Here is an 18,671-nt window from a genome sequence, read left to right as displayed (position 1 = left end):
AGAGGAGGACAGAAATAAGAACAGCAAGATAAGAAAATTATATGAAAGCGGAAAAGAACTTTAAGAAAACATCAAAGAAAAAAAAAGAAATAGGAGAAAAGGAAACGAATAGAAAGAAAAGAATGTGATAAAGTAATAAATAAATAAATAATTCAATAAATAAATAACCATACAACTAACTATTTAACCAGCTCCTTCACTAATTAACTTTTTGTCTCTTTAAAGAGAAGAGAGCTGTTAGACACAAAATTAAGAGGAAAGAGACAAAGTTTAACTAAAACACCTAGACATTTCATGAAGAACAGAAGGAAATGAATGTCACCCTAAAGACACTGGAATGTTTCATGTTATCTTATAATGCTTAGCCCATGACGACAAAAAACTCTCTCTCTCTCTCTCTCTCTCTCATTTATCTGTATCTCACTTTCTCTGGCTCCATGTTTATATGCGTAAAATTGATGTGCAGTCCAGCATCTCGTTTTTCATGTAAACCTGTTTATGTATGTGCAATATTTAATAGTCCGCCCACACCCACCCACACCCACACCCATAACCCACACCAACACCTACCCACCAACCCACACCCATAACCCACACCCACACCCACCCACACCCACACTCACACCCACCCACACCCACCCACCTACACGCATAACCCACCCACACCCACACTCACACCCACCCACACCCACCCACCTAGACGCATAACCCACCCACATCCACACCCACACCCACCCACACCCACCCACCTACACGCAGAACCCACCCACACCCACCCACATCCATAACCCACACCCACCCACCCACACCCATAATCCACCCACACCCACACCCATAACCCACACCCACCCACCAACACCCACCCACCCACACCCATAACCCACCCCCACCCACACCCACACCCATTACCCACACCCAAAACCCACACCCATCCACCCACACCCATAACCCACACCCATAACCCACACCCAACCACCCACACCCATACCCCACCCACACCCACCCACACCCATAACCCACACCAATAACCCCACCCACCCACCCACACCCATAACCCACACACACATAACCCACACCCACCCACCCACACATAGCCCACACCCACCCACCCACACCCATAACCCACACCCATCCACCCACACCCATAACCCACACCCACCCAACCACACCCATAACCCACACCCACCCATAACCCACACCCACCCACCCACACCCATAACCCACACCCACCCACCCACACCCATAACCCACACCACCCACCCACACCCATTACTCACATCCCCCCACCCACATCCCTCCACCCCCCCCCACCCCCAAAACTCCCCCCCACCCACACCCACACCCATAACCCACCCACACCCACACCCATAACCCACCCACACCCACACCCACACCCATAACCCCCCTCCCATCCCCCCCCCCACACCCATACCCCTCACACTCACATACATAAGAACATAAGAACGTAAGAACATAGGGAAACTGCAAGAGGCCGGGTGGCCTACACAGGGCAGCTCCAGAATCCCCCCCCCACTACTCACGATGGGTGAGGTGTAGTTACAGGGGCTACACGTAGAGGCTTGATCCTCGTTATACCGGCGGTACTAGGCACGCATCCAGTACCCGTCACCCTACTGCACCCACACCTCACTGCCACCTGTCGTCCTCGTCCATGTAGCTATCCAGTCTACTCTTAAAACAAGCTATCGTCCCTGCACTGTGTGATTGCTGAGTCTATTCCATTCCCCCAGCACCCTATTACTAAACCAATGCTTGCCTATATCTCTCCTAAATCTATACTTTTCTAATTTAAATCCATTACTGCGAGTTCTATCCTGCTGGCTAATTCTCAGTACTTTACTTATATCGCCTTTGTTGTAACCCTTGACCCATTTGAATACTTCTATCAGATCTCCCCGCACTCTTCGGCTCTCTAGTGAATGTAAGTTTAGATGTTTCAGCCTATTTTGATATAGGAGGTTCCTCAGCCCCTGAATCATCTTGGTCATCCTCCTCTGAACTGATTCTAGCAAGTTGATGTCCATTCTGTAGAGACAGCTCCTTTGACCCTAACCCCACCTAATATCGCTGTCCATGAATTTATCTAGTCTATTTTTTAATGTGACAATTGTATTGGCACTCACCACGTGACTGCTAAGCCTATTCCACTCATCCACCACCCTGTTTGTAAACCAATTTTTACCTGTGTCCCTGTTGAATCTGAATGTATCCTGTTTAAACCCATTACTTCGTGTCCTACCCGGTTCTCTTACCAACAAAACCTTATGAATGTCTCCCTTATTAAAGCCCTTCATCCATTTATAAACCTCGATCATGTCTCCACGCACCCTTCACCTTTCTAGAAAATGCAAGTTTAACTGTTTGAGTCTTTCCTCGTATGGCAAGTTTCTCAACCCCTGAATCATCTTAGTCATCCTCCTCTGCACCGATTCTAACATTTTGATATCCATTCCATACATATATACATACATACATTCATTCATACACATACACAGTGAGAGAGAGAGAGAGAGAGAGAGAGAGAGAGAGAGAGAGAGAGAGAGAGAGAGAGAGAGAGAGAGAGAGAGAGAGAGAGAGAGAGAGAGAGAGAGAGAGAGAGAGAGAGAGAGAGAAGACCATTTTAACAGGTATAATGAGTATGCAATGCTTTAATCAGTTGATATTATATCTACTCCCCCACTCTTCACCCCCCCCAACACATGCCGTATTGCGTGTGTATATGTATGTATCTATGAGTCTCTCTCTCTCTCTCTGTCTCTCTCTCTCTCTGTCTCTCTCTCTACGGAGCCATTTCTAGCGACCTACTATTTTTGTATAGTTCATTTTCTCTTCCTCCTCCTTCTCCTCTCTTTCTTCCTTCTCCTTCACCTCTTCGTCGTGCTGTTTCTCTTCCTGTCGTCATCTCTTGTCGTGCCTTTCTTCCAGTCTCTTCGTCGTACTGTTTCTCTTCCTGTCGTCATCTCTTGCCATGCCTTTCTTCCAGTCTCTTCGTCTTACTGTTTCTCTTCCTGTCGTCATCTCTTGTCGTGCCTTTCTTTCATTCATTTGCCAGAGAGAGAGAGAGAGAGAGAGAGAGAGAGAGAGAGAGAGAGAGAGAGAGAGAGAGAGAGAGAGAGAGAGAGAGAGAGAGAGAGAGAGAGAGAGAGAGAGAGAGAGAGAGAGAGAGAGAACATAAGAACATAAGAACGTAGGAGTCTGGAAGAGGCCGGTAGGCCTGTACGAGGCAGCTCCTCTGAACCTAAGCTCCCGTGTAGCTCCCGTGTATCTAACCCCACCTAATATCGCTGTTCATGAATTTATCTAATCTATATTTGAATGTGACAATTGTATTGACACTCACCACATGACTGCTAAGCCTCTTCCACTCATCCACCACCCTGTTTGTAAACCAATTTTTGCCTATGTCCCTGTTAAATCTGAATTTATCCAGTTTAAACCCATTACTTCGTGTCCTACCCGGTTCTCTTACCAACAAAACCTTATGAATGTCTCCCTTATTAAAGCCCTTCATCCATTTATAAACCTCAATCATGTCTCCACGCACCCTTCGCCTTTCTAGAGAATGCAAGTTTAACTGTTTGAGTCTTTCCTCGTAAATTTTTTGATATCCATTCTATAGTAAGGTGACAAGATCTGAACCGCATAGTCAAGAAGAGGTCTAACTAATGCTAAATATAGTTTGAGGAAGATTTCGGTGCCTCTGTTGCTTACGCTCCTTGAAATAAATCCCAGTACCCTATTTGCTCGATTTCTAGCTTGAATGCATTGTGCCCTTGGACGGAGATCAGAGCTCACTAAGACCCCTAAATCCCTCTCGCACCCAGACTTGCTTATGAGAGTGTCATTTACGCAATAGTTATGTGAGGGGTTGTTCCCATCAACGCTCAGAATACTGCACTTCCCTACATTGTACTCCATCTGCCATTTATCCGCCAAGTCATACAATCTGTTTAGTTCACCTTGGAGAATACTAGCGTCCTGATCCGACTCAATTACTCTACCGATCTTGGTATCATCTGCAAACTTACTGACATCACTACTAATTCCTGTATCTAAGTCGCTGATATAAATAATAAACAAAAGTGGACCTAATACCGAACCTTGTTGGACCCCACTCGTAACACATCCCCAGTCAGATCTTTTACCATTGATTTGCACTCTTTGCTTCCTATTGCTAAGTCACGCCTTGACCCAGTTCAAAATTTTACCCTCTACTCCGTGACCCTGTAATTTAAGCAACAGTCGTTGGTGAGGAACTTTGTCAAACGCTTCACTAAAATCAAGATAGATTACATCATAATTTTCATCTCTGTCTACCGCCTCAAATACTTTATTGTAGAAGGACAAGAGACTGGTGAGGCATGACCTACCTTTTGTGAACCCATGCTGCGAGTCGTGAATTAAGCTGTGATTCTCTAGATGCTCCCGAATGTTCCTGGCTATTATGGAGAGAGAGAGAGAGAGAGAGAGAGAGAGAGAGAGAGAGAGAGAGAGAGAGAGAGAGAGAGAGAGAGAGAGAGAGAGAGAGAGAGAGAGAGAGAGAGAGAATGAATGAATGCGGTGCTACGCTCCCCGAGGCCACGCCTGTCTGCTTTGCTGCATGGCGACGGAAGTGTGTTCACACTATCCAACACTGACAGGCTCCGGGCCGGGCCGTACCGGCGCGGACCTGCAAAATATTCTCGCCGACAATCCCGACCGGCAAGTGGTGGTGACGGTCCGCGCCGGAGACGTGCAGGTCCGTAGCAGTGTGAACACAACACTGGGTTTCCCATTGAAGAATATTTTGTCGTCCGGAACGGTGCGGTACGGACCGGTCATTTTACGTATGGTGTGAATCAGCCTTTGCCGACCCGAGATGACCCACAAACTACTTCAGCCAATTCTTTTTTTATTTTTTTGTCTTCTTTTCCTTCTCTTTTCCACCTTCTGTTTTTTCTTTATTATTTCACTTTACTCCTTCCTTTAAACAACTTCTCTTATCTAAACTTTCATCAATCCATTTACTTTTTTTTACTTTTTCTCAGTTTTTTTCAACTTTTTCTTCATCGTTTAACTTTCTCTTTTAATCCATTTACCTCACTTTACTGTTTCTACAACATCACTTTTCTTCTTTCAATCAACTTATCTAACGTTTTCTCAACCCATTTACTTTTTGTCCTAATTTTGTTTTTCTTTTTTCATAATTTCTCTACTATGTATTTTTCCTTCTTTGTCCTACCTGACTGTGATCATCTTGAACAGCTTCGCTTCTCTTTCTTCGGATACTTCATCAAATGTTTCCTCATCGCATTACTTGTTTCCCTGCTGGGTTTTTTTCCTCTTTATTATGTAACCAGTTTTTCCACAACGAGACAATTCGCTCAATAACATTTTTCTCCTAACTGTTCTCTCTATTTTTAGTCCCTCTTTTCCCTCATCTTCATTTAACGTTTGTCCGATGGTTAAACCTCCTAACTTTTCCACTCAGCTCTTTCATTAGAGTTTCTAACATATAATTTGGTCGTCGTCATTACATATTAGCCTTCCCGCGCCTTCCTTACCATAATAATTTTAATTCACTCCTTCGTATCGAGCATCATAAATTACGGATTAAAGATATGGGGAAATAGTGCAGCATGCCATATCCAGCAGGTGCAAAAAACACTAAATTTTGCAGCCAAAGTTGCGCTTGGTGCAATAAATTTGGCCATGCAACACCATATATAGGGGAGCTAAGGTGGCTGAAGATATGTGATATGTACAGTCGCGCTACGAAATGTTGACACAGTTTTCATAATCTTTCGGACACGGCTGGCGACATCTGGCAACTACCCTCGGGGAAACATTCGCTACCGACTTTTATAAAACTACTTAATTTTAAAGTCTAGTTTTGCACACACCTAATAAATATCAGTGATTCCATTAATGCAATGAAAATTAACAGCGTACTCTATGTGAATGTGGCGAAGAGAAACGCATTGGAATGGATTGCTATGTAGCCACATTCATTTGCAGAATCGCCGGGGCGGAGTAGAGGTCACATCACTATTTATACCTACAAGTTATAAATAATATTATTTTGATCAGATGTATTTAACTAACTCGACAGTGGTGAATGGAAGAAAGTGATAGGCTAGCAGTGCAGCGCCGACCAGGCATCGTCTCTACCCATACAATAGGCTATTATTCTTATTATCGCGTCGTCTGTCGTGTGTTTCGAGTTTCGTGCAGCTTTGAAATATATGTCTGGCCACTTGTCGATACTTCTCTTTGGATTTTACCGTTAATTAAAAATATTGACACTTTATTTTTTTTTTTAGAATCTCGGTAATTTGACGCACACAAGATTTATATAGTCATGCATGAATGTCGTTCCCGATGACGTCATCATCAAATGCGAATTTATTATGTAGTATTTATTTCGCATTTTATCAAATGAAGTGCAGCTAATATATTTTTATTATTATATATATATATATATATATATATATATATATATATATATAGCATATATATATATATATATATATATATATATATATATATATATATATATATATATATATATATATATATATATATATATATATATATATATATATATATATATATATATATATATATATATATATATATATATATATATATATATATATATATATATATATATATATATATATATATATATATATATATATATATATATATATATATATATATATATATATATATATACTTAGTCTTAACATAGAACTCATTTGACTCCTTTAATGTCTTGAACAAAAACTGTATCAAAATGTTTCGGCTGAGCTGCTTAATATATCGTTCTAAGGTAAAAACTTCAACTCTATTGAATTTATTTCCTTTCTGAGTATCATATTTTGTGTATGTATAATAAAATCACTCCTAAACATCCCTTCCCTTCGAATAATATTATGTATTATTTGAACGAAAGTCATTGCAAACTGTGACAACACTTTCGTAGCGCGACTGTACAAGTACGAGTCGGAAGTTACTGTGAATCATGTAATGAGTAAAGATTGCCGGGTTGCTTGTTCTCGCTCCCTAAGGTGAGTGAGACTCACGATGTCACACAAGACATAAACACCAACTACTTGTTCCCAAAACTAGAACTTGTATAGGAGACAGGTCTCTACTGGTAGCTGGACCTAAACAGCCTACCTAATCACGTGAAGGACACCAAATATGTCTATTTTCAAAAGAGTTGAAAATTTTTTTTTAATTTTTTACGAACAGACTTTCTCCAAGTCGTGACTACACTCATGTATATGATTTTTTATTTTATTATACATTTTATGACAACATTCCTGTATATGGCTATTATATTATCTTACGACAACGTGTACGCACATTGCTATTGTATTAGTATTATATCATTTTATTCTTGTTTACGGAAAACCTTATGTCTTATATTTTCAAGATCTAGGTTTTATATTGCATCGTTTACTATTATCTTATTTCCTATTTTATCTGTATATCTTAACTTGATATAAGGTCCTAGTATAGAAACCCCAGTATGTTTTTTCGCTCTGTACTAGGACGTTTTCGTCACAATGTATGCCAGTAATAGCCAGGGCCGTAGCAAGAAGTAGTGAGCCCCCCCCAAAAAAGAAAAGCTTCTGTGGGGCCCCATACAGACAACCGAGTTTTACATTTTTTCAGTAATAGTAAGGAGTACAGCTATTAAAAACAATGAATGATGATGTTATATATTTAAGTGGTGCTGAGCCGGGCACAACGTGGGGGCACGACTGATAAGAAGGCCTATCAGAGTACAAAAATAATGTTTCTCTTGACAAAGTATGATAATTTAAATGCAAAACGATCATTAAAAGTTTTTTTTCGAGCTCTGTGGTTTGCAAACTTATTAACCAAAGCATCAAAATCACGAGATCTAGCAACATCATGTTCAATGAAGGCGATTCCTAGAGCAGAGAGCCTCTCATCTGACATTGTTGACCGCAAAATATATATTTTTTTTTTCATTCTACTAAAGCTTCTCTCTGCACTTGCAACAGTAACTGGAGTTGTTAACATAGCTCTCAGCACAATTCCAGTGTTTGGGTATATTTCCCGAAGATTAATACTACAAATATATGTTAAGAAATCTTTAGCAGTAACAAACGTTTTTTCTCTACTGACAACAGCAATGAAATGTCTCAACTCCATTTCCAGTTCAGGTGCATCAATGTCTCCCATTATTTCCTCATGGTTCTTGTATCGAGTGTGAAGCTTGTTTTCGTCAATACACTGCTTGAATTGCCTCGTATTGTACAAAAGGCCAAACAGGTTATGCCACTCCATAAGCTGACTAACTCCCGAGGTGACGGATGATATAACCTGATCTACTACAACAAAGAAGAACTGACATTTTTGTTTTATCCTCAGATAAGATACTTTCATTGCGACACATAGTCAAACATGCTTTTTTTCCTTCGTGTACGCGTCTGCGGAAATACTTTGGCTACATCCACCTGCTCAGCTATTTCCGATGCATTAAGAACAGCTGTATTATACGCTGTATTGCGATACTGTTCAAAGAATGCCATAGTAGTAGTCACCCCTCCCTGCAATACACCAATTGTTATGTCTGATGACTGAATAAGCTTGCTGGTCTTATTGATATGAAATAAAATGTCATACCATAAGCAAACTGCTAATAGAAATGGCCATTAGCTCAATATGTCCAAGAGTGCACCTGCTCCTGTGGTCACGCCATCTTTTTTCTCGAGAGCATATTCTCTCAGCACTGATAAGGCATTGTTAATTTCCTTCATATGATATCGGAGTGGTTTAACAGCTTCAATTCGTGACTCCCACCTGTTATCTGATGGACCTTTAACTGTAATAGGCAAACATTCTTCAAGAATAGCCCATCGAGATGAAGATGAGCTAAATATCACAAACATTCTGTTGCAAAGGTAACGATCCCCCTCTCGGCCTTCGGGAATAATTGATGTGAGAGTCGAAAGCGCCTGAAAACACCCACATTAGAGCACTGGGGTCCGTCTACAGGAGCCACCAACTACATGGCCAAGTTTCTCTCACCCAAACAGCTTGGGAACCCATGAACCTCACTCCTGTGGACGGCGCGTGGAACGGTTTCAAGAACAAACTCCTAGGGGTAGAGAGAACAACTGTTCCCATGAAGACTAGGAGAACAAATAATGACACAAGCCTACCATGGATGACTACCCAAGTTCGACAGGCGATTAATTTAAAGAAGAGAAAATACAACTTGCAAAAGGAAAACAGCGCTGACGAGGCTCGCGAACAGTACCATCAAAGCCTCAGAGCTTGCAGAACTCTTATTCTCCAGCGTAAACGCGACTATGAAAAGCAGATTGCGCGCGAACCCAAGTCCAACCCGAAAAAGTTCTTCACGTATATAAGAACCAAAAAGAAGACAAAAAGCAATATCGGTCCCCTAAAGGATGAAAGTGACGTGCTAACACAGGACAGCAGACAAATGGTCGAAATACTAAACAGAAACTTCGCGTCTGTGTTCACGGTCGAGAACACCCAGTCCGTACCCGAGATCCCTACTCCACCGATGGGAATCACTCCCCTAGAAATTGGCACAGTCGACGAACGGGATGTGAAAAAGTACCTAGACAAACTCGAGTCAAACAAGCCCATCGGACCCGATGACTTGTCACCCAGGCTGCTCAAGGAACTCAAGCAGCAAATCCTCAAGCCACTCACCGCCATCTACAATCTGTCACAACAACAAAACAAAGTCCCGAAAGACTGGAAACAAGCGAACGTAACACCCATCTTCAAAAAGGGAGACAAAAGCGTGGCCCTGAACTACAGACCAATCAGCTTGACCTAAGTGGCGGGAAAAATCATCGAGAAGATCATCAGAGACAAACTCGTTAGGTTCCTTGAAGACAGCAACATCATTTCCGATGCTCAGCACGGTTTCAGGAATAAGCGTTCATGCTTAACCAATTTACTGGGCTTCTTGCAAGGTATCTATGAAAACTGGGAAAATCATATCCCCAGTGATGTTATATATCTAGACTTTCAGAAAGCCTTTGACAAAGTGCCACACGAAAGACTCCTCAAGAAACTTAAGTCGGCGGGATTAAGCGACAATCTGACAGCGTGGATCAAAGACTGGCTCTCTGGAAGAAAACAACGAGTTGTTCTCAACGGACAGGCCTCCGAGTGGCTCCCGGTCACAAGTGGAGTGCCACAGGGGTCAGTGCTGGGACCCATACTCTTCATCATATATATCAACGACCTAGAACTAGGATTAAAATCCAATCTTTCAAAATTTGCCGACGACACAAAGGTGGGTGGGAAGGCCCTCACGACGGCAGACTGCGAAATTATCCAGAGAGACCTGGACCAGATCACTCGTTGGTCAGAAAAATGGCAGATGTCCTTCAACACTACCAAATGTAAAGTAATGCATATCGGATCCAGAAACAGCAATCACACATACCACATGGGTGGCGAGCCACTACATGTGCAAGAGGAAAGATACCTCGGGGTCACCATCAGCAGTGACTTGAAACAAACAAAACACTGCAAGTCCGCCTGTAAGAAAGCCAATACAATGCTTGGGTTCATAGCGAGGAACTTCGAATACAAGACGCCGGGAGTTATGTTATCCTTGTATAACTCGCTGGTAAGGCCCCACATGGAATATGCCGTGCAATTCTGGTCTCCAAATTATACTAGGAAAGACATTGAATTACTTGAGAGAGTACAGCGCCGCGCCACGAAGATGATACCATCACTGAGGACGAAGCTCTATGAAGAGCGACTCGAGCCACTCAACCTCTTCACGTTGGAAAAGAGATGACTGCGGGGAGACATGATACAAGTCTTTAAGTACCTGAACAAGCTCAGCAACGTTGATCACTCCAAACTCTTCACGCTACAAACTAACCTGAGAACAAGAAACAACGGAAAAACAATTCAAGCAAAGCGATGCAATACCGACATCGGCAAGAGTTATTTATCGAATAGTGTCGTTCGCCACTGAACAGCCTCCCTGTAGAATTAGTTAGCGCAGATAGCATCAACTCACTCAAGAATCGCATTGATCGCCACTTTGCTGCATCGGGAGTGAACTGAACGTATGCAAGAGTAGGTACACAAGTGCTTTAATCCTTCCCTGTAAGCCACTCCTATGGCAAAAGGATTGATGAAATCACTGAAAGCAGGCAGCCTAGTAAAGAGCCAACAGGCTTTCTGCTGCCTGCTAGTCCATGTTTCCATGTATCCCCGGTGGCACCTGGCAGACCTGTGTGTCGCTGCGCCGCGGTTGATCTTAATTATCGAAACCAATAACTCGCGTCTCCCTCATTGTTCTTTTTTTTTTATTTCTAAGCAGGTGCGTGTGGCCGACAGGCAGGCACGCGTGACACACACACACACACACACACACACACACACACACACACACACACACACACGGCCCGGTAGCTCAGTGGATAGATAGTCGGTCTCACAACCAGAAGGACCGGGGTTCGATTCCACAGCCGGGTGGAGATAAATTGGGTTTATCTTCTTTCACGTGTAGCCCCTGTTCACCTAGCAGTGAGTAGGTACGCGACGTCAGGCAAGGAGTTGTGACCTCGTTGTCGCGGTCTGTTGTGTATGAGTGGTCTCAGCCCTACCCAAAGATCGGTATTACGAGCTCTGTGCTCCTCCGTAGGGAAACGGCTGGCTGTCTCGAGAGACCTGCAGCAGACCAAGAGGTGAATTACACACACACACACACACACACCTCCACCACATTCCAAAGTCGGTCCTTCAATACTGTCATTTTCTATGGGAATTCTGCGTGCTAGAAGGGCGTGTGTGGAGCATCTCAAGGTCGCGGGGCGGGGAGGGATGCATGTCTGCCTCTGAGCGGGCGCGGTGTGTGTGTGTTTGTGTCCAGCCAGCCCGTCACTGAGGAATGCGAGGAATGCGACGCGGGTGGACTTTAAACCGGGGTAAGCGAGGGTCCGTGGGCACGCTTTTGAATGACGCGGCGCCGGCTATTTATAGATTTGAGGCCATTACTGCGTGTTTCAGGAGGGCTGCTGCCCCTGATGGTCAATGAGCCTGTTTGAAAAGACTCTCGTAGACGTTGCTGGGATTTTCGTGGTCTGTTTCGTTCTTTCGGCTTTCCTTCTGAAGCTCCTTTTCCTTCTCATTTTCTATTTCTCATTCATCACTGTCTTCCTTATTCTGTCCTCCTCCTCCTCCTCCTTCTCCTCCTCCTCCTCCTTTTCCTTCCCTTCCTCCGTCCACCTTCTCATCTATCTTTCTACTTCTTTTTCATATTGTCCATTTGAGGTTGTACCTCTTGGCTTCTAGGTGGAGTTTCTGAGGGTTTTTCTTATACTCAAGGAATATCTCAGCTTGCTGGACTCTCAGGAAGTGCGTCTGATACTAGCTAGAGTTGGTGGAGAACACCTGGTGACTGGTGCCACTGGCCAGGCCTCACAAGGGTCACAGAGTTGTGTTAAACGTTTCGGAAAGTGGGAACGAATTACTGGTTCATCTCCTTCGAGGACAATAGCTGAAAAGCGCCGGGTTGGGAAAGTCTCTCTCGTGACCGAGGCTCAGGACAAGCGATTGGTCTTTGAGGCGTTTTCAAGACCCTGTGGGAGCGAACTCCCAGTGTTGGAGGCATCTAACACAGCAGTATCCAATTTCCATACACAATTTTTATCCAATTCAATTTATGGTCACACTTTAAGTTATTTCGAAAGCGCTTTTTAATATTTGCCCAAATTGGTAACTCACTTAAATTTCTAACAATGCCACCGAGCCTCCGTACGTGTGACGTATGTCCCGGACGCACACGGCAGAGGTCGGCTCGCCCAAGGCCAAGAGAATATAAGGTCTCTTCAACCTCTTACCAGAATTCTTCTCTTCTGCGCAGTGACGTAACGGGAAGTTACTCTGTCCCGCCCACGGTCCCACCCAAAGAGACTATACACGAAGAGATAGTGGTATGTGGTAATTCCTCGGGCGTGCGGAAGTAGCGCCATCTATTGCAGCCCACCAAAAACGTCATTTTTTAGGGGTAGCTTTACTATTTTTAAAGTACCTGCCACAGCACCCTATCCTGCCTTTATTTGTTATTTTCATTTTTGAAAAATGATTTGCGAATGGGGTAAAGAAAAATATATTTGCTCTTATGTTTTATTAATATTATTTACACTATATCAATTTGTTATTTTGGGAAAATATAATGTAGAAAGTATTATATATATATATATATATATATATATATATATATATATATATATATATATATATATATATATATATATATATATATATATATATATATATATATATATAGTGTGTGTGTGTAGCAAATATATCCAGTGCCTCAAATACAAGCAAAGCATACAACATTCTATGATTACTACAATGCATTTGCAACATGCTCTTAGCTGAGTAAAAATATCATACTGCCACATAATGGCAAGCAGCATTGTGCACTGTTTGGCAGGGCAGATAACAAAAGCTAAGCATTACAACTGAAATAAACAATGGCAGACACCCAAAGCTTGTTAACTGAACATGATCTGATTTATAACAGGCAAAATCTACTATGGTGTATTACATGCAATAATAACTGTATAAAAGTTGCAAGGCACATCAATATAAAAGCATCATAAAACATGCTGACATACGTGATGGAGGATATCAAGAAGGTAACACATGAGTTGTCTTACATGGAATGCAATAACTTCGTAGTCCTGGGAGACAGCTGGGCATGGAAGTAAAAATGGAATGTAGGACACAGTATGATCTCACAAGCTCTGACCTTGGCATCAGCCAGTGTCCTGAAGATATTAAGCTCAGTAGGCACAACTATGCAGTGGAGGCACATATTATGATGAAAGCAAATGACAAAAACCGGCAACAAATAGTGTAAGAAAATAGCAGGAAAGTTATGCTGCAGTATGTGACATACCAAATTTCAGGGCAAAGAGTGATTTGTTTTTCAAGGGCTACATCAGTAAACAAGTAGCATTTATTGCAGGAACAGTAAAACAATATTTGTTTTTAAGCACACATTAAAGTTGGATGTAACAAAATCATTTGAAATGAAACTCCTTGAACTAGCCAACTCAACAAACCACTCTGTCTCCCTCAAAATAAGCATTATTTTCACAAGGTTTACAAGGCATTAGTCAAGAATATTAACTGGCATTATATTTTGTCAAAAACAACAACAAAATAAATAAATATATATATATATATATATATATATATATATATATATATATATATATATATATATATATATATATATATATATATATATATATATATATATATATATAAATAATAAATAAATAAATATATATATATATATATATATATATATATATATATATATATATATATATATATATATATATATATATATATATATATATATATATATATATATATATATATATATATATATATATATATATATATATATATATATATATATATATATATATATACCTATGTGATTGTATCATATAAAGCAGAAAAAATCATAACATGCTATAGTACAAACACGATTACTCCTGGACGCCACATCAATGATGCCAGCCATGTGATGAAATTATATGCTGTATTTCACATCATGAAACCCAGGCAAGTGTCACTGCAGCACATATTAGGTAAGGCAGACACCAAAAGCTTGTTACGTGAACAAGATAAATTATAACAGGCAAAATCCACAATAAAGCATTGCATACTGTTTGGCAGGGCAGAGAACAAAAGTTTCCAAGCATTACACCTGAAATAAACAATGGCAGACATCCAAAGCTTGTGAGCTGAACAAGATCTGATTTATAACAGGCAAAACCAACAATGGTGCGTTACATGCAATATCTGGCAGGGCAGATAAATAATTCCTTGCATTACAACTAGAAAGAAAGTGGCAGACATCCAAAGCTTGTTTAACTGAACAAGATCTGATTTATAACAGGCAAAACCAACAATGGTGCATTACATGCAATATCTGGCAGGGCAGATAAATAATTCCTTGCATTACAATTGGAAAGAAAGTGGCAGACACCCAAAGCTTGTTAACTGAACAAGATATGATTTATAACAGGCAAAACCAACAATGGTGCATTATTTGCAATATTTAGCAAAGTATATGGAAAAAATTTCTTGGCATAACAAAAGCAATACCAAATAATGGCAAACATCCAAAGAGTGGTGGCATTGTGATAATTTCTGAAAACAAAATACCATCAAAATCAATTAATAAATTTATTATACCAACTAATACCAAAAACATTTGCTCAACATGCTGCAAGAAATTAGGGAGCAGACCTCACATGCAGGATAGATTTTCAGCTTCAGAGATAGGCAAAGCAGGCAATATATGATTATTATGTTGCAATAGACAATGAAAAAGCATTGATGCATTAAGCTAGAAAAAAAATCACATGAAGAAAACATAAGGCACATAAACCCATCCCCAGCTGGCGTACATGCACACCATTCTGTTACAATCATGCACACTATCAATCCTGAAGACTGAAATATTATGCTGTAAAAGAAACTTATAAATATCATGAGTAAATTTATATCCCTAATTATTATTATTACTAATGCTGCAATTTAATTAAGTTCCTATTTTTTTTTCATTTTGGGATGGGTCTGCTCCCTATTTCTCCATTTTAGTTTGTAGTATATCCTTAATTTTATGTAGATGAGGTGAATGTTTTCAGTTAGCTGGGTGGAACACAGGTGCAGAGGACTTAGAAATTCATGATTATTTAATTTAGACAAGAGCATTTGGGAGACTCTAGTGCCCAACATTGCCTTCTCCAGTGTTGCCTGGAGAATGGCTTCAACTTCATGAAAGTGTTTAAAAACACTATCACTGGGCACAGAGAGTCCCCCAAATGGAACATCTGGATTGTTAGAAAAGGCTTTAAAATAACAAAATAAATTTCTGTTGTCAAGTTGTTGTTTTACATCCAACAGATGCTCCTTGCAATGTTGACAATTACGTTTTTTCAAAAAAATTTTACAAGTCCAGCCAACTACATAAAACAAAGCATTAACCTCAGCAGGTGGCATGCTTGCTACTGACTCCTCATTGTCCGAGTCAGTATCCGAAGGGGGCAAATCTGCATCACAGTTTGAGGTTACGTCAAGGAAGTATGACTCATCCGCCTCACAGTTACGTGTCTGGGGAACTTGTGAATAATAATTGGTCATTACTGACTCGAGGCCCTTCATAAAATTGTAGGCAGTGGGATGGTCACAGTTCTAAATCTAACCATCAGTCTGGCAAACAGACTTTCAAGACAGTCCTGATTTAATCGCCGAGTGAGGAGGTACTTTACTTGATAACTCTGCAGATCTTGCCACAGAGCATCAAGTGCTGTCAAGTTGATGAGCCAGCCATTTACACAGTGAATGCGTACATGAGGTGGAGCACAGACCTTTAATGACAACAAGTAATCTTTAGTCTCTTTTATGATTTTCATATGACATGAATTTGAAGTAATGGCAGTAAGGGCATCTTTATAATTATAAATGGATGAACTATTGAAACAATCAAACAAAATGTCCACCTTATCTATGAATTCTGCAGTATAGATGGCTTTCTGTGGTAGCATTCCTGATGTTGAATGAACGAAAATTCCTGCCGCCACAGTATGACTCATCACTTGGGCAGCAAGATTGACACGCATTTTTTAAAAGCCTTCACCACACATATGTTTGCTGCTCAATTTAGGAGCAAGTCTAATACTTTGTTGCTGATCTTTTTCAAAAAACTTTTTTATGTGATCCCATGAAATTTTATTTTCTCCAATTTTAATATCATATTTGAGAAGTGTGTTCCTCAGGCTTTTCAAAAGATGTGGAGAATCAAAAAAAAAAGTGAACCTTCTCACCATCGACTGTAAAGGAAGGATTTTCAGTTGTCATGGCAAGAGTCTGGAACAAGGAACGATGCACTCCCTCATGATCACAAACTGTAAACATAACTCTGTGTCCCGTGTCCTTGACTTTTTTTATTGCTGTTTCATACAGTTCCCTGATTTTACAAGTTTTAATCCCTCCCGAATAAAAGAAACATCCTAAAACAAGTTTCCATTTTTTCAATAAGCCCTTAACCATGAACACGAGTGCATGATTTGCTGGTTTCAAACTCTTCCCATGCTCTCCGAAATCCTCCCTTCCTATGATAGAATCAGAGGCTTTGTCAAAATGCAATGATTCTTTAATACTCATGGCATCAAATGCAATCCCACAAAGTGTCTCTTCTTTTGACAAAGCCTGTGCTCTTTTCTTCAGGGCTGTCAGAGTCTGTTTGCTCCAGCCAACATTTAGTGAAATACCTCTGAGCCATGAGTGAAGTGTTGAAACTGAAGGCAAATGAAATACTGTGCTGAGAAATCGATAAGCCTTTGGACTTTGGTAGTACAAGGCCATAGCAAACCTCCTCTCTAGTACTCCATATCTCCTACCAGGCTTAGATCTTGCAGCATGTTGAACCTATCCTTTGAAAAAATCCACCACTTTTGGATCTAGGAAATTGCTGGCTTTGGACAAAAACTGCCCAGGAGTGGTAATGGCCTGAGCTTTGAGCTGCCTCACCTGCCGGCGCAGACGGCAGACCGTCTTTAACAATTGCAGTTTTGATGTCTCTGAAAATGCATACGCCAATATTAAAAGTTAAATTTCACAGCACTCTTCTCACAATTCTAAATAATAAAATATGTGCATGTTAATGCATTATTATTGCTATTAGGACAGTGAATCCAAGCAATGACATTTTATCTGCACGCCAGCTTAGACTGGAAAGGCTTTAGTTAGATTACCTGACAAGAGTAGTATTTCCAGATGGGGGAGAGGGTACAACTGGAGACTTGACAGAAATAATATCAAGATCTACAAGCACTGATTATCCATATATATCTCTGGTGTTCAATCTCTACTGAAACATACGTCAAAATGGTGCCACACTAAAAATCTAAAAATTCTCTGTTTCTGCAATGTTAGTCATACCCAAATCCTGCCTGCTATTTAACTTTCCTTTTCACAATTATAATCCATTAAACTGGTGGTCTCCGGGATGTGCCACTTACCCAACAAACTAATCCTTATTACTTATTAAAACCATTTGAACACTTGCATAGATCATAATTCAGTTATTATCCCAGCTCTTCCACATGTCCATCCAGTGTAATGTGGGTGATGTGGAATGGTTCAGCCTCATGTCTCCCATGCATACATTAAGTTTAGAGAATAATACTGTTCCTTGTAGCTCCCATTTCCCTGATACTCACGACTATCTCTTTAAGAATAACGTATGAAGAATCACATTTTTTGGTTTCATAATACAAGGAAAAGCCTGAGTATGTGATTAAAGATGGGATATTAAATAGCAGGGATATTGACCTCATTTCTAGGGTGCTGCCATGTTTGGGAGTGAATGGTTAACATGATCACATCAGTAGCATGGACAAATGTTTGTTAGTGGCACTTCAGGGTTATGCTACCTCTTCAAAGCTTGACCAGTCATGGTTTAAAGTGGAACAGGATAAACAAGAGACAGGCAGGTATTTGTGGACAATACTGTTACTATCAATTGCCAGCCTATGGCAAAATTTGAACCTATGCTATCAAGAACATAAGACCTATGT

This window comes from Eriocheir sinensis, unplaced genomic scaffold (genome assembly GCF_024679095.1).
Source record: "Eriocheir sinensis breed Jianghai 21 unplaced genomic scaffold, ASM2467909v1 Scaffold905, whole genome shotgun sequence".
Lineage (NCBI taxonomy): Eukaryota > Metazoa > Arthropoda > Malacostraca > Decapoda > Varunidae > Eriocheir > Eriocheir sinensis.
Note: the sequence above shows the minus strand (reverse complement) of the source record.